The sequence below is a fragment of the Lactuca virosa genome, chromosome 7 (assembly GCF_052849685.1).
Source record: "Lactuca virosa cultivar CGN04683 chromosome 7, Lactuca_virosa_CGN04683_v6, whole genome shotgun sequence".
Lineage (NCBI taxonomy): Eukaryota > Viridiplantae > Streptophyta > Magnoliopsida > Asterales > Asteraceae > Lactuca > Lactuca virosa.
The window spans coordinates 227,202,658-227,228,789 of record NC_136432.1 but is presented as its reverse complement, the minus strand read 5'-3'; positions in this window follow the sequence as shown (position 1 = coordinate 227,228,789).

Sequence of the window (26,132 nt, the reverse complement as noted above, 5' to 3'; positions counted from 1 at the left end):
TGAGGCATGCATCAGCTAATCTCTGAACAGGATGTCCCCAAGAAAATTTGGCAAAGGCAATGGTTATGGATTAACCGGGACCTTGTGGGTCGTGGATATCGTAAAACACGAGATTTCCCTGATCGTATTCCCAAACTGTTTGGGAGCAACCTAACCCTCGGCAAGCGATTAGGAAGCATTACTGTTGTTGGAGAGAACTGGTAGGATTCCATTCTGGTTGCGGCTAGTATGAGTGCCGCCTGGGGAGCTCGTGGGAAGATGGAACAATTATACATCGTGAGATGCGGTATCCACTTGTCTTTTTCTTCCCCTTCCCCCCACCCTTTTTCTTTTTCTTTTTCTTTTTCTTTTTTTTCAAGAAGGAAAAAAAGGGGAAAGAACAGCAGTATCTTACGAGTCCTTATAATCAACTTTTATTTGTGCAGGTGCTGAAGCCGAGATTTCGTTGGAGATGGCCTTGCGTGGTTACTATTTGGGTAGGCTCTATCACCAGGATATCGACCTTGTAGAGACTCTTCCCCATCCTGCGTCTGATAGGCGCATGCGAGAGCTTGCTGGATTGCTCTTGGTGGAAGGGAAAAATTTTGGTTCTAGCAGGCCTGCATTGCCCTCCCGGCCGGCCGTTGAGGTCGTTTCCCCGGCTCATCCGCTGATTTCTGCCCCTTTCGGTGTGCATCTGGGGGTACAAGCTCGGAGAGTTACTGCTCCTGTTTGGAAAAGGAGAAGTTTGCATGTGGTGTCGTCGTCGGACAAGGAGACAGAATCCGATGATGTGGGTCTTCGTCCTTGTAAAGTGCGCAGGACTGTATCTATGGTCAGGCTTCTTGGGAGCATCGGGGATGTTCTTGGCAACAAGTTCGCGGCGTTTGTGCAAAAATATAAAGCGGTGATCCTTGATTATGCTTTTTCTACTCCCCCGTCGTTTACTACTGCCTTCCCGATCGATCTTAGTTCTGACTCCACATTTGGGAGTGCATTGGGTTCACCTGAAGGCTCCATTCATCCAAAGAAACCTTTAGTGGAGGACGAAATAGGAACTACGCCTCGCTCCTCGCCTTCCAAGGCTTATGATCCGGGTTGTGCAATTACTGGGGATTCTTTGTTGTCGGATGATGTCAGTGCCCAAGAATGGAGTGTCTATGCTAATTCCCTGACTACGATGAGATTATTGCGGGCAAATCGGGGGTTCAAGTTGCTGGTGACCTTCGTTATGTTGCGGCCCAGGCTTCTACTCTGATGGTTGCAGCCTCCGACCGGATTTGTCGTGCCAGGTTGACCGAAACACAGCTGAGACCTTTGCGCAGTACCATTGTAAGCCTGAAGGAGGAACTCCATGATGCAGAGGTTGAGTGTCGCGTTCTTTTTGAACAGAATTGTGTTGTGGCCTGCAATAAGGCCATTCTGGAGGATCATGTGCTCACTTTGGAGAACCGAACAGATCGCCTCGAGGATCAAGTAAGATCTCTAACCCGAGAGAAGAATGTTCTGGCGAATAACTTGGCCCGGTGCCAACGTCAACTGGCTCGAGAACGTATTGATGGTGCCATTGCTTGGGGTGATTTGCAATGGGTGCTAGAGAAGGGAGTGGTTCGTGTAATCGACAGCGTTATCGAGAGCATTGAGTTTGCCAGAGGGATTCAGGGTGTTCGTGAGGCATTTGAAGCCCTTGGATGTGAAATGGGAAAGCAACTAAGCAGTTGTTCCACAGCTTCCAGTAGGTTTGGGTCCTTGGATCTTGGCCATGTTGCGAGAAAGGATGAAGAGGTGGATACTGCCCTTGCATCCCTTGCTGAGACGGACTTTGCTGGCCTCTTCCATTTGGGGGAGCTGGATTACAACGGATTCCGCTAGTTTTGTGCTAGACCGGGTCTGGGAAGTTCTTCCTCGGACTCCGAAGGCTAATTCTTATTTAGCTCTCTTGTCGATTTTGTAATGGATGTGCCTTCCCATGCACTGTTCGTGAGGGAAGGGGTTGCATATTTTGTCTTGCATTTGTCATGGAAGTGCTCTCTTCCTTTTTTACTTTTGTTGTACGTATGTGTATGTACGTTTTGAATTTACATGTAATAAATTCAAATTAGGAGTGTTCGACGTTTCTACAATGATTTTTTTGTATACTTTCCCTTGTTCTAGGGTTTACGTTGTATCGGCTAATGTTTGCCCCAAACGTTGCATAACTGCTACTACTGGGCTATGCTTCGTTGATTCGTGTGTTTAGTTGGGCTTAATGTGTTAAGCTGCAACATGATAGTCACTGTTGTGGACTGTACTGTATGGTCTAGCTGCCAATACATAGGCCGACATCGTCACCTTGAGGCCTTATACTGTTTTATTATCAGGGGAAAGGTTATGAATCTTTTAGAACCCCTTTTTCTTGTGCCATTAATTGGAATTGGTACATTCTCAGCTCTGAGATGTTATAGGCACAATGTAGGTAAAGATTATGACTCTTTTAAGACCTACGGTTGCATTCTTGCATAGATTTTGCTCAAGTAGCATAGGGATCAGCCGTTGTCGCTACTTGGAAAATATGCACAACCCTTTTACTTTATGTTTTTGCAATTTAAACAGAATTCTGGAAAGCTCTTTCGAAATGAAAATTGTATTAATTCTTTAAAATGAAAGGAAGGACATAAATTGACAGACACATGATATCTAAACACTAGGGCGCATGCCCGACTTTCGCTTCAGCACCAGAAGTATGGTTATCCTGTGCGGAGTTAGACCATACTTCGTTTTTGGCGGTGATGTCCTTTCTTCACGTGATGTAGGTGAGTCCTCGTGGGTCAAGGCTTCCTCCTGCTTTCCCCAGTGGATCCCAGTGTGAGGGAGTTACATTCTGCTTCTCGCGCCCTGGGGTGCTTTCGCCTTCCTTTCTTTTTGGCCTGATGAGTGGCGCGACCGTGGAAAGTGCTTCCCCTTGACTGTGCAAGAATTCCACCAGTGCATTTTTGTTCCCCTATCCCCCTTGCACTGCGCAGTGTTACCGGGGGTTCCACTTTGCTTTCCAAAGGCCTTTGTTAGTGCTCGTTTTTGAGATATTTTGTGCGTTAAAAGGAACGACATTTTGCTCCTATTGATGGTGCTTCTTGTGCTGGCCTCCTCTGTTCGTAGGAACTTTGGTTCACATCTTTCATTGGACAAGGTTTGCTCTAGATCCGAAGTTGCTCTTTCATCGGGCTTGGCGTGGTCATCGGGTATAGGCCAGGCAGGTGCCTTCGCCTGTGGGCGAGCGTTTCTTCGTTGTGCACTTTGCACTCTGTATTCTAGCTGAGTAATCCTTGGGTCAATGCTAGTTTCTTTCTGCGGAGAGATGTTGTGAGTCGACTAAACATATCTCGTTGTCTTTTCATGAACTTATGGGTTGGCACTTGTGCATCAGTGGATCTCTAGTGGGGATCTTCTATCCTTTGGCGACTCTCGTTTTGACGCAATTGAGCTTCTTGCCTTGCTCCCCGTTGAGCACCATGCTTGTTGGCTGGCTTGGTCGCCATTATTGTGGTTGATCATGTTGGATTAATGTCTAAGTCCATAACTATATTTGGTATGTACTTGACCCGACCCGGCATGGTCCATTTGGGTTGCACTTCACCGGCACAATTTATATGGATAGTCTTTTGAGAATAGTATATTTATGATTTATATTAATATATTATAAGTTCTAATATATTAATATGGAATCATATTACTTAATTAGTATTGATCAAGATTTAATTTAGAATTAATTAAGTGATCAAAAAGAACTAATTAAATATGGACTCTTATATATATGGAATGGGCCAAGTTCATTTAGGTTGGGCTAAGCTTTCATGGATGGTCCATGGAGCTTTTACCCCATGGATCCTATGTAAATGAAAGGTCATGGGTATTAGGTTACATGGATGTAACCCTAATCCTCCATAATATATAAAGGGGTCCTTGGCTCACAAAATTGGCACAAGTGTGTGAAAATAAGAGTGGGCCGATTTTAGTGTGCATACATATTCTCTCAAGTTCTTCCAAGGTGTTTTGGTGATTTGTGATTCCATTTGAGGCTTCCACACTATTTGGGCTAAGCTCTTAAAGCTTGAAGACACCAAGCTACAGCAAAAGGTATGTCATCTAACTAGAACTTTGTAGTATAGGTGCTTCATAATATGCTAGTTAGGATGAAACCTTGGAATAGTTAATATTTGCATGTATAATAGAGAAAACATAGATCCAAGGTTTATAGGGTTGCATGTACACCATAGGAGTGTTAGAATGATCAAAACTCAACAGTGGTATCAGAGCCATGGGTTGTTTTCTGTTATATTGATGCAAATGTTTTATTTTCAAGTTGAAAAAAAAGGAAAAAAAACATGACGTTTGTCAAATTTTTAGATAATTACTTGTTTTGTGAAAAACGAATTATTTGTAAAATTTGAATCATTTGTTATATGAGTTGAATTAGGTCAAATTTAGTAAAAGATAAAATGATATGATTATTTTATTAGCTTTAAAAGTTTGATCTAAATGTTTTAAGGAGTTACATATTTTGTCATAAAATTTTGGAGCTCAAAAGTTTTTTTTAAAGTTGTGATCTTAAGGGTTTTTGAAACTTTCATAAGTTATGGATATGAAAGTTTTTTTTTTTTAAAAAAAAAAATTTGATTCAAAGTTTTTATGGAGTTACAAAATTTGGTGTTAATATTTTAAAGAATTCCATAACTTGTTCTTAAGTTATGGAACACGGAAAGTTTCATCATAAAACACCATTAATTCCATAAGTTATGGAATCCAAAAGTTTTCAAGAATTACAAAACTTGCCCTCAAGTTTTGGAATTTGAGAAAAGTTTTTTATGAAAAAAAGAATTGAATTCTAAAACTCTTGGGTTCATAACTTAAACAATTAATTAAATGGTTTTAATTTTGAGTTTAATAATTGGAATTATGATGTTTTGTTGAATAGTTCAAATTAACTCTCATGGACTTTATTAATAGTTAATTAAAGCGTTTAATTAAAAGAGTATTATTAATCCATAAATATATGGTTTGAGTTTAATTAAATTAAAAGTCTAGTTTAATAGATTAAACCACCAAGTATTTTAAATGTCTAAAATACACCCTTATACTATTATAATATTAAAATTTAATATATTATATGTATAAGAGCAAGTCGTCTTACCATTAGTAGGCCTCATTCACGAACCCGGTCTATAAGGGGGGTATAAGGTTACTGCCTATAAAATGGCAATTTAATGGGTGTCCACTCTCACTCACCGCTTCCTTGACCGGTGGGGGGTCGTTAGCCGAACAGGTAGGACAAGGACTATAATTCTCCCTTCATTATAAGTATAATGATAAATACTAAGTAACTAAACACTTATAAATTCTAAATCTTAGTTACTTAGGAAAATGTGAATAAGGTGCTAATCCATGAAATTACACTTTGCACTTTGTTTAAGCTGTTAGTGGAGCGTGTGTGGTTAACCGGCACACTAACCTGGACTTAACAAGGTAGGCAAAGGGTAACTTAATGTTTATCATAGTATCTATGGAGTGTGTGTGGTTAACCGGCACATCAATTGAGGGGTAAATATTAAGGGTACCAAGTATATTTGCATGGTTACTTCACACCTTGTTTTGTGATCCTCGGCATCCCAGTCACAAAACCTGAAGGGCACACTCAAGATTGAAACATGCCATTGAAAAGTTCAATGAATCTCAAAAGAATCTAGGAGTTTCAAAACCAATTAAAACCTAATAATACATTTCGTTTATCTTGGTGGAAATTGGTGAATCGTCATTCACCTACCTTCAAATATTTTATAGCTTGGATTACGGCATCCCTCTTCCAAGTTATAAAATAGTTTGTTGGGTCCTAGCCTTAATATATCATATTGGGTGTTATATTAAGGACTTATATCAACTTTACGTGAATTTCTCCCATTGTTGATGTCTGGTTTAGACAACAATGATCTTCTCAAACCAAGCTTTCCTAATGAATATGACTTCCCGGGTTTCGCTCATGGAAGTCATACTTCTCTTCCTCCACCTCCTCCAATTATTCTCCCTAACCCACAAGTTCAAGGTCACTCAAGCCCTAATGGAAAGCAAGGTCTATGTGTGATCACATCTTAGAGATGAAGTCACATATTGACAAGCCGGGAGAGTTGGGTGTCAAAGTCTTGAGAAAGTTGGATGTTCAATCACTTTCTAAGTCACATAGTGAGTTCCTTTGGGACTACTATGAAACAGACTATGACATGAACCTTAATGATCATATCTATTTGCTTGGTGCTGCTGAATCAGCAATGATTTGGAACGATAGTAAAGCAAATTTGATTAGAAGATCAACTTCCCAAAAACTTTATGGACAGTGACAATGGTGACACTGGAAATCCATAAAAAGCATTCTCTTTCCAATGGAAAGGGATTGGCCATAGTCAACCCGGTTGACCAAATGGTAAAGTGAAAGGCTAAGTCTGAGATAGTCCCATTACCAAAGGGTCCATATGTTTATTTTGCCAAAGGAAGGGGCGTTGATTGCAAAGCTGCCAAATTTACCTAAGGATGCTAAAGTCAATAAGTTTGACTCTACATCAGGTAGAGCCCATTATCTAACTCTGTTAAGTTCTATTCTGAGATCCTCATTACATGATGTGACTGGGTCACATGTTGATGTTTTAAGAATCAAAGAATAGAGAGAAATCTTAAAGGAAGTATATGCTGATTCTGGTCGTGAAGGTGGATTTCGATCGCATCAGAATTTTGAGCAGTTGCTTAAGAAGTTATGATATATTGCTAAGGAATAGATAACAACAATTTTCCATGTGGATTGTAAGGATAAGTTTTTCCGCAAAGTTTTAAAATAAAAGAAAATTGTTTAATTTTATTTATTTGAAGTATCCTTACAATGGCATTTGTGGAAAATTGTTGCTTATATGATTCCACTGACAGCAATATTGGAAAATGGATTTGATTCTTTCATTTGTGGTAGTGTCTAAATTTACCAAATCAGGAAAGTTCCTCATCACCCAAGTTTCAATTGGACCGAAACTTGGAATCATGCAAGTTGAATAGTATGATGAATGAGAACTTTCAAGCATTGGAAAATCAAGACTAATTACTTGTTCACATGGATGTGTGAGTCAAGTGAAGGACTAAAGGGATCGAGTACACATTCTTGTGCACTGGTCATGTCCACCACAAAGCTCGTTAAGACTATTTGATTTACTAAAGTTTAGTAAATATGGTTATACTTACAAGTTTAAGTATAATTCTGAAACATTGGAAAAGTCTCAATGTATGGCAGAACGAATGGGAAGAATCAAATTAGGCAAAAAGATAAAAGTTTCTCAAATCTGAAAAGATGGGAGAGTACTTTAGTATCATGTTTGTGATCATCTTAATGATTTAGAAATCATATCACAATTAGTCCTCTAAAGGTCATCTTAGTGCATTCTTATGACTAAGAAGAGGAGTCATGATGGTTAGATCAGGAAGATGAGTCATACTTCGTTCCAAAACAATTCTTAGAGTCATACTCCAAGATTGTAACTTGAGTGACATATCTTAAAGAAAGGTTTAAAACACTTGTCAAATGTAAGAGTAAAAGTGTCCTACTCTTGTACATTTGAAATTGGTAAGTTGTGATGTTTTGGATAAAACAAAGACCAACTAAGGCCAATTGTGTGAAGTGTTTGTCTTGATAAAGAATCCGCACTATCTCTTGAATATTTGGCAAGATAGTCTTATATGTCAAGAGGATAGTGGGAGTCTTAAAGATCCTAAAACGAATTTCAAGAACTAATCAAGAATAAAACCTGGGGTTCTTCACTAGCACGCGACTTGAGGTTTATAACCTATCGTGTTGACATATTTTGTGCCCATTCAAGTTAAAGTTGGCTTTGCATAGGAGTTCTGAAAGTTCTCAATTGGTTGCATAACCACTTGGAAGCAATGGCAGGCCTTGTACTGCCAGGTGGCAAGAAGTTAAGATTGCATAAGTTCAGTCCATATGAGTTTGGATTTGTCATTATCCTTGTCTTGTGACTATGGTTTTGACGATTCACATGGATAAGAACACATACACCATAAAATCTAAGGGTCATAAGGTTTCTCTCTGATTCATGAAAATGATGGTGAGGAAACACTTCCACCAAGTAGATTTGAAGCAGATGGCAAAAGGTCTAAACAATTGAGACTATGATTACGGCATCCCTTTTCATAGTTCTGAAATTGTTTAGACACACATGCATGCTATCTAAGGAAAGGTGTATGATTTTGATAAAGTTTTATCAAAGCATCTTGTATCAAAAATCTGAACGTTGGTAAGAAAGTCATTAAAGTATTGATTTCTAGAAGTCCAGCTGATTTCTGAGTACATGTCAAAGCTAGTGGGAGCATAAGTGTTATGCTAATAATCATCATGTTAGTGGGAGCATGATAATTATTGTTAGTGTTGCAAGTTAGCAATGTTAATTATAGAAAACAAAAGTTTCAATTCGTGAGGCTGCAGGGGTTGAAAAAGTTGTTTTGCTATAATTAAGGGAGAGGATATACTTCATTTCAGTTCTAAAGGCTTAGATTGAGACCTTAATCATCTTTAGTCAAGAATATATATATGAATTTCATGTTGGATTGGTTCAACTTAAGGAAATTCTATATATTGCGTTCTCAAAATTCGATTATGATTACGGCATCCCTCTTCATAGTCAAATTTTGAAAACATGGCAAATAAAAATATTGTAGCAAAAGACTGGTCTAGAATCATGTCTTTATGTGAGACATCATGAATCGTGTACCATTTGCTTTGGGTACAGGATCGATTGCATGTGCTATAATATTTTTCATTTCTAAATTTTTCCAAATGCCCAGAGGCATTAAGAAGGGAAAAGGTTTAGAATTGGATATGACTAAAATGATTAAGCAATTGTCGAGGACAATCTGAGGTTTACCAAAGATTGGTTGCTCAGGGACAGTTGGAAGTATAGTGCTAATTTTGGAAGGACCATATTGACATATTCTGAAAAGAGGCATCTCTTATTCAGAAGTGATAGTCAAAATGAGAATATGGAGTTGTCTCCATAGGTGGAAGTTATATGTGTAAGATTAGAAAACTTAATGCAAGAAGCATGTCCAAAGCAATGTACTTTGAATATGAGACTTAGTTTCCATGGAGTTGATCTCCATTGGAATACCTTATAATGACTGTTGACGAGTCTTTGTGACTTTGTACATATTCATTACAGGAGGGTCAGTGCATATAAGTTTAAAATCTAAACAGATTTCGATAAATGATAGGAATTTGAAATTCTCACATTTTTCGATAAGGGTTTGGGAGTGTGAAATTAGAATCATTGAAATTATGTTCAATTGGTTTATTTCACAAAGTAAGGATCATAGACAAACATAGAGTGCATACTTGGTGTATGGCAAAGCTATTGTTTAAGAAAAACATAGTGTACATGCTTGGAGCATGGGACAACTAGTGTTTTTAATTCAAGTATAAAGTTGATAAAACCGAAACAATGAATAATGAGTAATCAGTATGGTGATAAATAAAAGTGTTTATTTATATTCATAGGGTTTGATACCATATTTGATTCATTTATTCTTGTGTTTCACTTTGCATGTTTTGACTTCCAGAATAACTAAGTCGCTCTTCCTAAATGATTAAGTTATTCAAACCATCCACAGTCGGTCATATGTTGGAAGTAGATATGAATCAAGACTGTCGTGGGTTGGTTTGTAGAGGTCCAAGTTGGTGGACAAAGTGGTGCTACAACACTCATGAGTGCTCATAAGTTCTGAGTATTGGATTCAACCCGCGCTCATTTGAATCACTTCATGGATTTTATCACGAGTGATCATGAAACGATAATATCTTATATTCTTCAAACCTAGAGATATGAGTTGTTACTATGAGTTGGTTATACATTGATTGCACGAAAACGCATTTGGTAACTCGATGTTATAAAACGTGCCTTTGTGTATGATTCAACAAGTAGTATAACAAGCCATATGAGTCGAAGTTTATCCATTCCTTTTACCTTCGGGATAAAAGCGATATCTGTGGGCCCCTCGATGATTTAGCGATGACACATGTGAGTGCTTGGCCAAGCCAGGACTGATTTGATTTGTTCAATCAGTCAGTCATCATAAATCGAAAATCGGGAAACAACAAATGGATAGAGAGAATGATTATAATCCATGTCTCAGTCCAAATGATATCTAGAATGGAGGAATATATGATCCCTTATCTAATGGACAAGTCATTGACAAGGTCAAAGTTCGACAGCGGCTTTAAGAGCTACGATTGCCAGTTAGGTTTTGAAGTCATACTCAATAATAGTTTTAGACTTATCCAAGTGGGAGACTGTTGGATTAATGTCTAAGTCCATAACTATATTTGGTATGTACTTGACCCGACCCGACATGGTCCATTTGGGTTGCACTTCGCCGGCACAATTTATATGGATAGTCTTTTGAGAATAGTATATTTATGATTTATATTAATATATTATAAGTTCTAATATATTAATATGGAATCATATTATTTAATTAGTATTGATCAAGAATTAATTTAGAATTAATTAAGTGATCAAAAAGAACTAATTAAATATGGACTCTTATATATATGGAATGGGCCAAGTTCATTTAGGTTGGGCTAAGCTTTCATGGATGGTCCATGGAGCTTTTAACCCATGGATCCTATGTAAATGAAAGGTCATGGGTATTAGGGTTTACATGGATGTAACCCTAATCCTCCATAATATATAAAGGGGTCCTTGGCTCACAAAATTGGCACAAGTGTGTGAAAATAAGAGTGGGCCAATTTTAGTGTGCATACATATTCTCTCAAGTTCTTCCAAGGTGTTTTGGTGATTTGTGATTCCATTTGAGGCTTCCACACTATTGGGGCTAAGCTCTTAAAGCTTGAAGACATCAAGCTACATCAAAAGGTATGTCATCTAACTAGAACTTTGTAGTATAGGTGCTTCATAATATGCTAGTTAGGATGAAACCTTGGAATAGTTAATATTTGCATGTATAATAGAGAAAACATAGATCCAAGGTTTATAGGGTTGCATGTATACCATAGGAGTGTTAGAATGCTCAAAACCCAACAGATCTGTCATTTGTGCTGAATTTAAGGACGCCATGGAGGATAGATGGAATCGCTTGCAACTGGAAGAGTGCGGGTCGACCTAGGAGAATATTGTGCTCAGCCGGACAATTAACAACCAAGAAGTCAAGCACCCATGTTATCTTGTCACACCCCAAAACCGGAACGGCGGAATACGTTCTGGGGTGGAGGACGTCATGTACAGTATCATAACAATGCATAATAGTAAAGACAAGCAACAACATCCATTGCATTAATATAATAATTATAATACAAGCGTGTTCTGTACAGTTTGTAAGACACCAAAAGTATAATCAAAATAAAAGATGAGTCTTGTATGTGCTCCATCTTCTCAAAAACTTCATCTGTACCTGTCTAGTGATGACCTGAGAAATCAAGTTATTTTGAAAGAGTTTATCAGCATAAAGTTGGTGCGTTCATAAGTATTTAGTGTCATTGCTTGTATAAAAATGTTTACAACAATGTAGTATAATAGCTGATATCAATGTTTGACAATAGTATACTCCCTATAAAATCCTATATTTTCCAGTAAAAGTAGTCTTCTACCAAGACCCGTTTGTTTGCATGTTTGATCCTTTGAAAGTGTAAAAGTTTTCCCCAGTGAAACTATCAGTAAGAAAACATAGTTTTAGACTTTATTCATGTAAAGTAATTGGGAAAATAGGGTTTTACCCCAGCAGTGGCACTACCGGCTAAATGAAATAAAATGCAGACTCCAGGTAGTATTAAATGTACAATACACCTCAGGGAGCCTGTTTGGCCTTTAATTCTTAATGTGTAATTAAAGGTTTGAATGTGAACTCGTATGTAATCATGCTGATTGACGATCGAATAACTGATGACCCTCCGAGTCATATGTAGTGATGTGACATTTTGTCACCCCTTGGCCTTTCGGCTGGGACTGTAGCTAGCAGTCGGGATGTGGGAGTGTCTGTCCCGTATAGATCTATACACACAATGCCCGCTCTCCCTCCAGGAGACTCTGGTTACACAGTGATACCACTGTGAAGTGTCGTATCGAGAAGTAGTATGTCACATTCTAATTATAGTATATTCTCTTGTATATTGTATAATGTATTTTCTGGTATAATGTATAGAGTGTTCTCTTGTATAGTATATAGTATTCTCTTTGTATAGTATTTAGCATGTATTGACTCGTAACTGTACTGACTCTGATAGGTGTCATTGTAATAGTAGTAACGAGTAGTAATCCTTAACTATACCTATTATAGTTAAATAGTAATGTTGGTTGCATGCCTTTGATACACAAAGGTACTGAACTGAAGTGAAGACTTTTATATCCAACACAAATATATATATATGATATATAACTAAGAATTCAACGACAATCGGACAAATAACAGAATACCCTAAGTCCACAACCAAACAAGGAACAGGAAATAAGGTGAGCTATCAGTCCTAAGTCCTTCAAGTCTTACTTATATAAATATATTAGTATAGATATGGGTTTGAAAATAAAGCAAGTTTAAAAGAGTTTGAAAACAGTTTTGGCATTTAAAGAGTTTGATAAAAGGTTTGAAACACTTGAAAATCCAAAGTTTGATGGTAATTTGAAAGCAGTAGCAAATCTTGTAGTCTGTTCTAGTTATTAATCACATGTGATTGATATAATAACCATAACAGTTCAACTTGTATCCCCCCCCCCCATAAAAGCATTTAAAATCATTTAAAAGGTTGATTTAGGGGTATGAACTCACCTGCAGTGAGTGGAGTGGATGGAAGTGTCGGGTAGGATGCTAGGTGTCAAGTGAGGACTTGAACACACACACTGATCCTATGTAACATGTAGTGATACATAAATGTATCTAATTAGTTATTTAATAACTAAATAATCAAGTAAAGACACTCTAATACATGGAAACACTCAGTTTCAAGTGCTAGGAGTGCTAAAGGGTTGTATCTAAGGAGAGTATGGCCTCACATTGGAGTTTGCTCCTCAAATGGTAACCCTATATGTGTTTACGTTTTCTGGACCATTTCCCCCATGAGTTTACGGCCGTAAACTCATGGTACTTGGTGCATTTGTGTGTTTTAAGGTCTTATACTTCACAAGAAAGTGTTCTAAGTTTGAATCAAAGGCTTAGGAAGTGGTTAGGGCTTGAAATGGACCTTCTTTGGAGTTTACGGTCCTTGGACCACCTTTGAGAGTTTACGGTCGTAAACCCTTGAGTTTACGGTCGTAAACCCATGAGTTTACGGCCATAAACTCATGGTTCCTCAACCATTTCGTGTTTTGGTGTTTCTAGTTCATGCATGCAAGGTTCTAGTCTTTTATCCAAGCTATAGAAGGTGTTCGGGGCACATAAACACCACTTGGTGGTGTTTACGGTTCAAGGATCTCCCTTGACCGTAAACACATGTGTTCTTGGGTATTTTGGTGTTCTTCTAAGGGATTAACAAGTATACTAAGCAAGTAACTAGCTAGGAAGAGTGTACTTACTTATAGGAAGCTTGTAAGAGTGTTTAAGGGCCAAGAACACTAGTGTGTGTTCTTGGTGTTCTTGGTGTTTTGAAGAACACTTGAAGATCTAAGTAAAAATCAAGAATCCATGGATGAAATGATGTATAAACACTAGATTAAGTGTTGTATGAACGAATCTACGAAGGAAACACTTACATTTTGGCGGATTTGAAGAAATGATCCTATGATAGTTGAGAGAAAAACTTGGGTGTTCTTGAGGTTGGAAGTGTAAAGTGAGGGAATAGTGGGTAAACTCATGTTATATGCATGAGTTCTTGGAAAAATGGTGTTTACGGCCCAAACTCCTTTTGTTTGGCCGTAAACACCTAGCTAAGGTGTTGTTTGTTTTGTTTGCTACACATCACTCATAACGACACTTCCTTTTATTTATTCGTTTGACGATTTTTAAAATTAAACACCCAAACGGACTTAAATCCGGCCAAAAATGTATTGAAATGTATTTGACTATTATTTGAAGTATTTGACTGTAGAGATTATACAAATGAAAATTTCGGGTTGTCACATATCTCCTTCGCCCCGTCATGACTTGCCAACATGAATGGTAGTCTGATCGTTCCTGTTGGCCAAATACTATGACCAGTGGACCCAACTAATGGGCCCTGGCGTGGTGGTAGGAGGTGCTATTTCCTGTCGATTGGTAGCTGACGGAGGCAGTGTTCGTATATCACATTGGCTCCGCTTCCATTGTCTATGTACACTTGTTCGACACGGTGCTGACTAACAAAACTGGTGTTGTGCAATGGATCATTGGGATCCCAATGCTCTGGCCTTGGGTTATTCATCGAGAATACTATATTGAGGATGTTCTGATGATATACTCCTGTACCTTTGTGTCGGCTTCGGCGGTTGCTACAGGGGCAAAACTCGGTGATTGTGAGTATCTCCGCCCGTCTTTCGTGATCTTTTCCTCCATCTTTCTGGCTTTTGGGGTGGTGTTTATCCTCGTCAAACTTCGCCCTGAGGTCTTTTGCTATGTCGGCTATGTTGCCGACCAGTTGTTTCTTGTCAATCTCCCACTTTAGTACTGTGCATTCGTTGGTATCATGAGTTTTGCTTTTGTGACACTCATAGAAATTGGGTTTATCTTTGCTTTCCTTTGCTGACACCTTGTTGATTGCGTGAACGTCGGTGTGACCACTCCTGTGATCGTCCCTGTTGAATGGTCTATACCTTCTCGACATGAGCCGGGAGTGACGATTGTGTATTTGCTGGTTGCCATCTTGCCTCTCCTGCTAGGCTGAGACTGGGCGAGACACCACTTCCTCCTGCATGGCGTATGCATTAGCTATGGCTTTAATGTTGGCTTCCTTTCGCTCCTCCTCTTCGATTTGCCTCCGATACTTCTCCACACGGAACTGAAGTTCGTCCCTGGTTCTAGGAGCAGTTCCCTGCATCTTCGATAGGGATCCAAGAAGAAAGCCTTGGGCGAAGGCGCCTGTTACCAGGAACTCTTTGTGTCCCGAAACATTCAAAGTAGCCAACGTGAATCGATCATAATATTCATGGATCGACTCCCCTTCCTTCTGCTTGCATTCCATTACAGATTTAGCGTCCCCTTACCTTTCCTCAACTGCATGAAATTGTTGAGGAGAAGGTATTTCAGCTATTCGAAACTCGAGATATTGCCCGGCCTCAGAGACTTGAACCACTTTCCTTCGTTTCCTGTTAGGGTGCAAGGAAAGTAAGTGCAGGTGAAGCGACGATCCATCTCGAGGGATGTAATCATCTATTCGTAATTGTCTATGTGGTCATATGGATCCGTAGACCGTCGTACTTTGGTATGTTTGGGATCATTGTCGTATGCGGAATCTCGTACTGCAGCAGCTCGTGGCTAAAATAAGAGCTAGCACTTCGCATGGGATTGTCCTCATACGATTACGGCATCTCGTTGTAGGCCATATGTTGCTGCATGTGGTAGGGGCTCGCATTCATCTTGCTATGCATGGCCGCCGGCGAGATATATGGCTGATACTGAGGCAGGTTTGGTGTTGGCCCGAATTGCTGGATGTCATGTTGCCCTATTGAGGGAAACGTGTACGGGCTCGCTCCTGTGTATTTCTGCGCATATAGATTGAACGATTGAGTGGCTGCTACGAAGGGAATGACTTCGGATTGAACTGGGAACTGAATGCCAGATCCGGAAGAACTGGATCCCTGAACCGTCGGGATCTGCGTGCTTGCGGCTTGTGGCTGAGTCAGTACATGGATTGAACCTGGGAACTGCTGCACAAATGGGTTGAAGACAGACGGTTGTTGTACATAGAGCGACATATGGGGCAAGCCTGCCATGGTGGTATGTGGGTAGACCATGGAGGAACTTTGTGGATGTGGTTGGATGGTGTGAGGGATCCAAGTCCCAGTGTCGGAGGTGTGTGGGAGAGACTGTTGTTGCGAGACAAGGGTCTATGTTGGTTGTGTTACAACAATTTGTGGAGTTACAGTTACGATTGCAACTTATCGGATTGGGTTGGTTGCAGGGCGCCGTAGGTTGGCCGCGAGGGTTTCTACCGTCGCTTCTGTGGAGCTCGGTGGCGTTTGTGAAACTGGTGTGAGGTTTGATGTGTGCTCTTCCTGAACGGAAGATTGTCCTCCCTCTAGTGACTGCATCGGACATAGCGGGCTTTTCTCTAGTATTCCAGACACTATTGGGATTTCACCTGCCATTGTTGCTCTGTGGATTTGGTTCGTGGGTTTATCGTTCTAGAGATACGCCCGGATGGCGCCAAATGTTGCGATATGATGGAGACGGTTGTATTGAGGTTGCTGGTGGATTTCGTGTAGACGCCTTCTCCTGATATCATAGTATAAAAATGGAAGTTAGATCGTTAGTCGACGTCCGGGAGGGGCTCCCGGGACGAAGCTCCGACGATCGAGTCAGTGTGTGTTCTAAAAGAGAGAGTATATTCACCGGAAAAAGAGTTCTCCCCTCTTCGCGAGGAAGAAGGGTCCTTTTATACCTGGTTTGAGGGGAATGTGGACCCCAACTGATTATGTTGGACATTCCTTCGTGGGTCGTAACATGACGGGATCCTACTGGAAGACCCTTCGTCACGCCCTTTTTGCATCCTCTCCTCATTGGCGAGATGAGGATCTTTTAGTTATTACGGAGATCGTGTCTATCGTCTGACGAGCACGTGGGACGCTCTGAATGGTCCCACGCTCGCCGAGGTGTTATTCCTTGTGAGGAGGTTATAGCGCCGCTCTGCACCATAACTGTCACGTCTGTGTCTTTCGCGCTGGCAAAGGTCTGGCCTTGGCCTCGGACTTGGTCCGACTGAGTTTAGCTCAGACCAAGCTCGGTACTAGTTTTGACTTCTCTTTTTGACGTTTCCTATGAGGAATACGTTAACGGGAATAATTTCCCATTGTGGAGATTTTAGTATGACTCTGAGACCTCGTTCTTTAGAATTAGAAGCCCTATTTATAAAAACGATTTGTTTCTTTAATTTTTTTTGTATCTTGAAGGCACTGATTGAACTTATTTCTCTGGTTGAGGTTGAAGATCTGGACTAAAATCAGCTAAAGCTTGTGATTTTATAGCAGATCTTGTCTTGTATCTTAGGTCATATGTACTTAATTATACCAACCACTTGGCCGTTTTACTAACATCTTTGGTTTTCTCATCACATTCTTAATTTTATAATTAGCTGTCACACAAATAGGGTGAGTTTCAAAATAATGACATAACTTAGTTCAAGTACAAATAAGAGATAAGTTCAGTTTTTTAAGATGTTAATACCCGGTCTCAACATCCAAGAAAATCTTACTTCCATAATATATTACATATTGAATATCCCTATTGTTCCTTTACCAAGAATGTGCTTATTGTATTCTTGGATACAACCAAATATAGGAACAACGATTCTCCATCTTTAGGTTTGGCTAACAAAGGTGTTGAAGATAAGTAATTCTTCAGTTCTAGAAATGGTGTTTTCATGCTCTTTTTTCCATTCAAACTTTTTGTTCTTTCTCAGGATATCATTGAAAGGTTTGCATCTTTCAGATGTCTTAAACATAAACTTATTTAGAGAAGCAATTCTACATGTCACCCTTTGAATATCATTTGTCAATGTTGGGGTTTTAAGGTTTAAGATAGCCTTGATTTGCTCTAGACTAGCTTCAATTCCTCTTTTTTCACCATGTAGCCCAAGAATTTCTAACCCTTGCGCCAAAACGGCATTTGGAAGGGTTAAGCTTCATGTTGAACTTGTCCAAGATATTAAATGCCTCTTTAAGATCTTGTAGTTAGTTCTCAGCTTGCTTGGATTTCCCTACCATGTCGTCTATATAAGCTTCCATGATCTTCCCAAGTTGTTCTTTGAACCATTTTTTGACAAGCCTTTGGTACGTTGTACCTACATTCCTTAGTCCAAATGGCATTGCTATTTAACAATAGATAATCGTTGGGGTGATGAAAGGTGTATCTTCTTGTTCTGAAGGTTCCATATGGATTTGTTGAATGTTGGGTTTTAGTTCAAAATTAGTTTCATAAACTTGAAAAATATGGCAATGGAAGACTTTAATTTTTTTGAAATAACATAAACATTTTATACCCACCAAGGATCTTCTTGCAAGTTATAGAAAGATTAAAACACCAACCAAAGAAGAGGTGAAGAAATAACAACCTTTGTAGTTCTTTGGGTCCAAATTCTAAAGTACTATGTCCTATAACAAGCTTACAGCATGATCAAATACTATGTCCTATGCATAATATGGCATAAATGATGAATTCATTTGCCAAGAAAATAGAATATAAATCATTTCATCTACTTTAAGCCTATGAGGTATGAAATTTTAAGGCTAGCTCAAAATGGTGCCATATGACAATGCCAAGAATTCTCCAAAAGAATCTTGTGTCTTGATCCTTTTCAAAATATTGCCAATATATGTATAAGGACATGAAACCTTTTAACATTCATTTTATCTATCCTTTATAGATTTTACATTCCAAGAATGTATCTTCTCCTTCCTAAGTCTTTAATTTTAGAAACACTTTCGAAGTCAGGGTGAAAACGACCTTCCTTAGTCAGAATGTGATTTCAAATGATTAAGTATGTCTCACTCATACAAGATTAGGAATTTCACTATGCTCCCACTAGTTCTTAGTAAACACATATGTTCTATTCATTTTGATATAAAAACATACCTTGTGGTTTTACATTAAAATGATGATTGCAACATTAAGATGTTTGCTTTATATCCACAAGTGGATCTCAAGCTCGACACATTTTGTTAGGATAACTTGGATTAAGAAAACCTCCAGGCTAATCTATATAGATATCTTCCAGTAGATGTCTATTAAGAAAAGCGGTCTTTCTTGAAATCTATTTACTATATCTCATATTAAGAATATGAATTTATAGTAAATAATATCCTAGTTGATCTAATCATAGCTACTTGTGAAATAGTTTTGATCACAGTCAATGTCATGAGTATGATGAGGACCATAGTCAATGACATGAGTATGAGAAAATCCTTTTACTACAATTCTTGCTTTAAATGTGTATGGTTATCCATGTAATTTATTCTTTCTAGAAGAATTATTTACTCCTTCTAGCCTTTCTATAGGGATAAATTTTAATCAAGCCCATACTTGATTCTCATACATGGATTACATCTCATGTTCATGACTCTAAGTCATTTATCAGATTCGAGATCTGACATAGCATCTTGGTATTTGATGGATTTTCCAGAAACCATCAATAAAAGCTCATCAATGAGAGATTCGACATTTCTCAAGTCATAGATGATTTCTACCACTAAAGCAAACAATTTGTGTTTGTGAATAGCTATTATTCATTTTTTAACAATCCTTGTTAAAACTAGTGCCAACTATTACTACATAAGGTTATGGTTCTTGAGCTGCTTCAAGTTCCATGCACCTCCCACTTGCTTTGTCATTAGAAGCTTGCTTTCTACTAACTTAGCTTTCACAAGAATAAGAGGACCTATTCTTGGTGGGTTTGCATATTACAATCTAAGCCACATGTAGAGTATTATACAAATATGTATTTAGTAGATTTTGGGTTTAGAAGCTTTAGTCCAACATCGACTTCAAATCCATAAAACAGTAAGATGAGGATGGAGCCTTTCCATACTTAATCTATAAAATTTTTAATCTACTTATTAGTTGGTATTTGTATCAAGATACAATTAATAGTGATTGAAGTATTATCCCAAAACGATTAAAGGGGGGATATTTCTACCGATTAGAAAGCAAATCACACCAGGTAAGATTTAATTCATTCTTTATTATCATTAAGGCCTTAGATGGTTTTTACCAGTTTGTATCTCAACTTTTGAAACCGTCAAAAAAGATTTCACAATTATGCTTTACCACGTAAAATATAATTAAAACTACTATAGTTGTTAATAAAGTTGATTTGATATTTTGTGCTTAATCTCAGACATTCATTAGAAAGAAGTCATACATCAAAGTGTATAGTTCCTTAATTATTTTTTATACACTTTAGTGAAAATATCATTTGGAATCATTTACATATAAATAAGTTTCACATATGTCAAATAAACTACATTATTTGCCTTCAAATATCCCTTTCTTGAAGTTGGAATATTTGAATGTTATTTATATAATAAAGATAACAATGTAAAAGATGATTTTTGACTTAAAACAAGTTTAAGTCAAAAAGTGCTTGCATATAGAAATTAATTTTATTTATAATAATGTTGATATTTACTTCATAATTCTATTAAGAGATCTAGTCTCATATATAGAAGTTAATCATTTCAGAAAAATGAATATTATCGTTATGAAAAACGATTAAGTAAATTATCAAACATTTGAATAAAGTAACTAAGACATAAATTTAGACATGCTAAATTAAAACATACATTGTTCCAAAATAAATATTGTTTTACATTACAAGTAATTTATGTTCTAAGAATAAATAATAAACTAAACCCCGAGAGTGTAGTTCCTACTTGATTGTGCTCAGGTTGGTTACTCTTCAATAAATATTTGCAAGCCATTTACAAATATTAGATTAACATTAAAGTACCAAGTACCTAAGTGTTATATGAGCAGTATGAGTTCTATCTAGTAGATACAAGAAGTACTAGTCTCTTCCAGACTTTCTTTCCAAATAAGAGGAGGAAATCCTCTTTCAGTGTCCAGTGTCTTCACAAAAGAAACAAGATCCATCTATGTGGGATTTAGTAGATTTATTGGGTTTAAAGGTGTTCAGTCCATAAAACGTGGGCCTCTTAAATCACACTAGGTGACTCTTTTAGCCTTGCATTATTCCAATGTTTAAACTAGCTTTAAATAAAATATCACTGTATTTATTGGAATATTGCTTGACCTGTATATCATTAGATATATGTTTAAATTATCCAAGACTTCTTAGAAGTCATGAATAACTATTCCTAGCTTGATGTTAGAAGCATCTTTAGCATCATAGTGATGCCTTTACTAGGTATCATTTTTCAGGCTTATTGCTCAAAGAAAATGGTTTAGGACTAGGACCTTTAAGTGTATATAATTTCATATCTCTCACAAGATTGTCTTTTAGTACATGAACCCATTCATTGAAGTTGTATCTATTGAATGTTATAGTTTCATTTAGTCATTAAAGAAAATGAAAATTCATGATAATGAGAATGGATTATATAACTACAAAATTTTAACAAAATTCATTTAGTATTTTCAATATTTAATCTTCGATAATTAATATCTTTGAGTTTCCAAAAACATTAATTATCAAAGTTTAGGATCCAAGTTGCAAAACAAAGAAATGGTTAGGTGTCCTTTATCCCATCCATTTGAATTCAACTCGGTAGATATCGATTATCAATTATATCTTACTATATAATTCCTAGATTTATGGGATCTCTAATAACAAATTTAATTAGACATGTTTGATCCCATCTGTGCCTCGGAACTCTCTTGCTTAGGTATCCTTTATCACAAAAGATTTCCGATCAAATCGTCCAATTTGAAAAACTTGTGTAATCGGCCTGTAACTTGGTTATAGAAATCGCGAAGACATCCCGACCATCAAAAGATAACACTAAGCAATTAGGTATCATTTATCCCACTAGTGCGTACAAGAGACGTGCGGGTTTTTTTCAAAAGGATTGCATAGATTTGAGGTTTGTAAAATAAGGGTCTTTATATATGTTTTATAATTCTAGTTTAAAAACATATGATATCATGTTTATTAGATGCATATAATAAACCATGGTATCAATTTTTCAAAAGAAAAATCACTTTTAAAGGTTCTATATAAAAAATTAGTATTTATATAATTTGCGCAATTCAGTTTTAATAACCGGTATTAAGTTTGAATGCATTTGAACCTTTTATATCTTTAATAAAACTTCATTTTAATACTTATATATTTGGAGTTTGTATAAGTTATAAAAATCACCATTTTAAAACTTATATTGGAGTATTTCAAAATTTACCGTTATTAACGATTTTATAAAACCGGGTTTTATTTTAAAATAATAACTTGTTACATCTTATGTCCAATTTTGAATACCCAAACTCCATGTGATGTTTATTTTGTGCAAAATTATTTTAGCATGTGAAAAACTAATTTATCAACCACACATAATAATTGCATAAAATAAACAACACAAACATGCATAAAAAGATATGTGCATAAACATAACCAACTAATGACATTTTTGTAAGCCAACACAAAAATGTCAAGTCCATTCCTAAAGGGACATTTAAGGGGACCAAAAATATTTTGTAATGTTGTTGAAGAATCTCTCACTTGAGTAAACACCCATTGCTTGCAAAAGATTTAAAAACCTTCTTTAAAGGAAAGACTGCAGCTTTCATGACACTTTTCATAAAGTGTCATCTTTCTGTCAACACCTTTTCAGTACATGTGTGGCATTCATGACACTTTTTGGAAAGTGTCATGTTCTGCCCAGCACATGCTGAACTCGAAACTTTTCCTTTTTTTCTTCAAAAAATGGTTCAAACTTCATTTCTTGTTACATCTTTGTACAAATAAATTATTTCTAAAAACTAATTTATTACTTTAAAAAACTAAACAAGAAAATCTAATATATTTAATTATTACATATCATATGAATAAATAAATTATTACAACCGTTTTTATAATAAAAACAACAAACACAACAACACAACAAACACAATGGTCCTTGGCTAGTTTATGCACATCATATACATCAACATATACACATAAAACAACCTTTGTTTTTCTAAGACAACTTTAAATGACAAAAGATGCATGAAACTTTTGTCACATAAAATAAAAAAAAGTTGTCATAGAAAATATGTATGAACTTGTTTTTATACAAAAACAAGTTATCCATATTCTCCAAAAACTAAGATTTCCAAAAATCAAAAAATCTAACCAAACTTGCAAGATGGCTCTGATACCAATTGTTGGGTTTTAGTTCAAAATTAGTTTCATAAACTTGAAAAATATGGCAACGGAAGACTTTAATTTTTTTGAAATAACATAAACATTTTATACCCACCAAGGATCTTCTTGCAAGTTATAGAAAGATTAAAACACCAACCAAAGAAGAGGTGAAGAAATAACAACCTTTGTAGTTCTTTGGGTCCTCTCAGGAGGCTTGGAAGTTGATGAAGAATGTGGAACCTTTAAGACACCAACAATGACTCAACTTGATGTAGATGCTAGTCCAAAACTCTTAAACCCTTAAGTTTTAAGTTCATAACCAATATGAACTTAAAGAGGGCTTGAAGATGCAAGTGGTCTTCAAGTTTTCTAACCAAAACTAGAGAGAAAGGGAGAGGGAAGAGAGGATTCAGATTTTGCATCAAGGAATGAATGAGGAAATAATCCAAGTGCAAACTCTCTTATTTATATGCATAAAGTGAAGTTATTAACCATTGGTCCTTAGCACTTTAACAAACTTTTCCCGATTGTCATAAGCATGTCTCTCATGCCTTTAAATCATGATTAGACAAGTCATATACTTCTTCTTTTTATGCATATCTTGAAAATTGCATAAAGAAGAAGAAAAAAAGTCAACTTTTATAAACTCTTTTATAAAATATAAACCTTGTCTTTTAGGAAAAAGACAAAAGGATTCAACTAGTCCAAAAGTTTGTACATGACTTATTAATTCATACCATATGAAATACTATAATGTTACTTGGTAATGAAAATTATTATTTCCATGAAACAAATAATTTCCAATTTAATTATAAGAGTTTTATTGAATATTTACTAAAATCAATTTCTAATAAATAATCAATTGTATCAAGTTCTTGTTAGTGTGACCCATTAATATCATATGTTATTTAGCAATATCACTTTAATATGACTCTTGAGCATACAAGATCTTTCATTGAAATCATGATGAAGCATCCATGAAGGTAAGGATTCCATTACCTGCATTGACATCAACCAAAGAATCTATGTGTGGAAGGGGAAATGGATCTCTCGGAAAAGTTTTGTTGTGACTTGTGAAGTCCACACAAACTCTCCATTTTACATTTTTTTTCTTGACTACCACCACACTGGCCAACCATTTTGGTAATTTTACCTTTTTAATCATCTTGTCCTTGTCAATCTTTTGACCTCTTTTTGGATGATCAGGTTTCTTTTTGGTGTAAACTTTCTTCACTTTTGATGGATTGACCTAAAACTAAAGTCAAGTTCAATTTGGCAGCTATTATATCTTTGGATTTACTTATCATATTTTCTTCTTTCCAAGAGAAGGTTAATTTTATGTATTCTATGAACTTGATAAGATCTTGGTCATGATTAGTGCCTAGTAACACTTTTATGTCAAGATCTTCGGGAGTTAGCGACTCTTATTTTAGTTCGATCTGCTTCTCCTCAAATACATCTCATGTCTTCTTCTTTAATTGCTATGCATGTGTAGGCATGGGTGAATTTCTCATTGAAGTGGTATAGCAAATTTTGGCTTCTTATTGGTAACTATTAATCTTAACCACTCTCCAGGGTGTTGTTATCTTCACACATTGATAGTAAGACGAGGATAAAACCTTCATATCATGGATCCAATGTCTACCTAAGATTATATTATAGCAATACAAAGAATCAACCATACAAAAGAGTTGAATAGAATTGACTCCCTTTATATATATATATATATATATATATATATATATATATATATATATATATATATATATATATATATATATATATATATATATATATAACTTGGGGAAGAGTATAACTTGGGTATTTTGGTTGATCTTGTCCCTCCTTTTTCCCAAGAGTTCATTTAAGTGTCCTTTGCTCAACACTTAATTGATCTCATTTCTGAGGGAAAATCAATCTCCGATAAGGTGCCCAAAATCTCCATGATAGGAACACCACTTGGACTTGTCTTTCCATCCTGATGCCTTTTCATTTTTCTTGGACCATCTATCCTTATCCCAAGACCCTACATTTCATAAACCAAACATGAAACATCTTCATCTTCCTAAAGCATTAACCTTACGATTCTAAGGTCATGAGTAGGGTTTAGCTTTGTAAGATTTTTAGGAGGAATATTTGTTCTTCCTATTGGGATGATCATAAGACGTGTTTATCCTCTTCTAAAGCTTTTTATCTTCTTCAAGCCAACTGAATCGTAGGGCTCTACTTCTAACTTCGTCCAACTTCTTGCATGGGGTCATGACAAAATCCTCATAAAATGGTGAGTCTTTATCTAGCCACATCTTGAAAGCTTCTACCACTATTGCAACTTCTAGGTATGGAATATCTAGGTCTTCTTCCCGAACCTGCAAACATAAACCCTTAAGGATTCATCCTTGCCTTGCATTATTTAGTAAAGGCCATGTGTTAGTTTCTTAAAAGTTCTACTACAATAAAATTGATTATTAAAGAAGTTAATAAGATGTGAGAAAGCAGTAATAGAGTAAGGTGGAATGTTTAGGAGCCACTTTAGTGTAGATTGTGTAAGGATTGAACTAAAACCCTTGAATACACAAGCCTCTTTAATATGTTGGGGAAGTGGAAGTATCTCCATGAATTCTCTATATTGGGCGACATGCTCTCTAGGATCCGATGTCCCGTCATACATCTTCATGTTGGGAATCTAGAACCTCTATGTAACTTTGATGTCACAGACAAGTGATGCAAATATTGAGACCAGATGGTTGATAGGTTACACTTCTATTATAGGTTGAATCACGTCCGGTACACTTGAGATCATATCTCGTAATTGTTTGATTTCTTCCGCCAAAACTGGACTAATCCCCATATTTTGGGTATTGGAAACGATGTTGCATATCACTCCAAGATCTTTCTAAGCATGACCTTTTTGGGATTTTATTCAAAATTTGTTTCAAAAACACAAGATTAGCACCAAAAGACTTTACAATTTGAACAACATAAACTAGTTTTATGCCTACCAAAGGATCTACTCGCAAAGATTGGAAAGAAAATCACAACCAAAGATGAGGTAAAAGTATCAAAAACTTTGTAGTCCTTTGAATCCTCAACGGGAAATTAGAAAGTTGATGAATAAAGCAAAGATCCAAAAAGGAATATCTCTATGTGT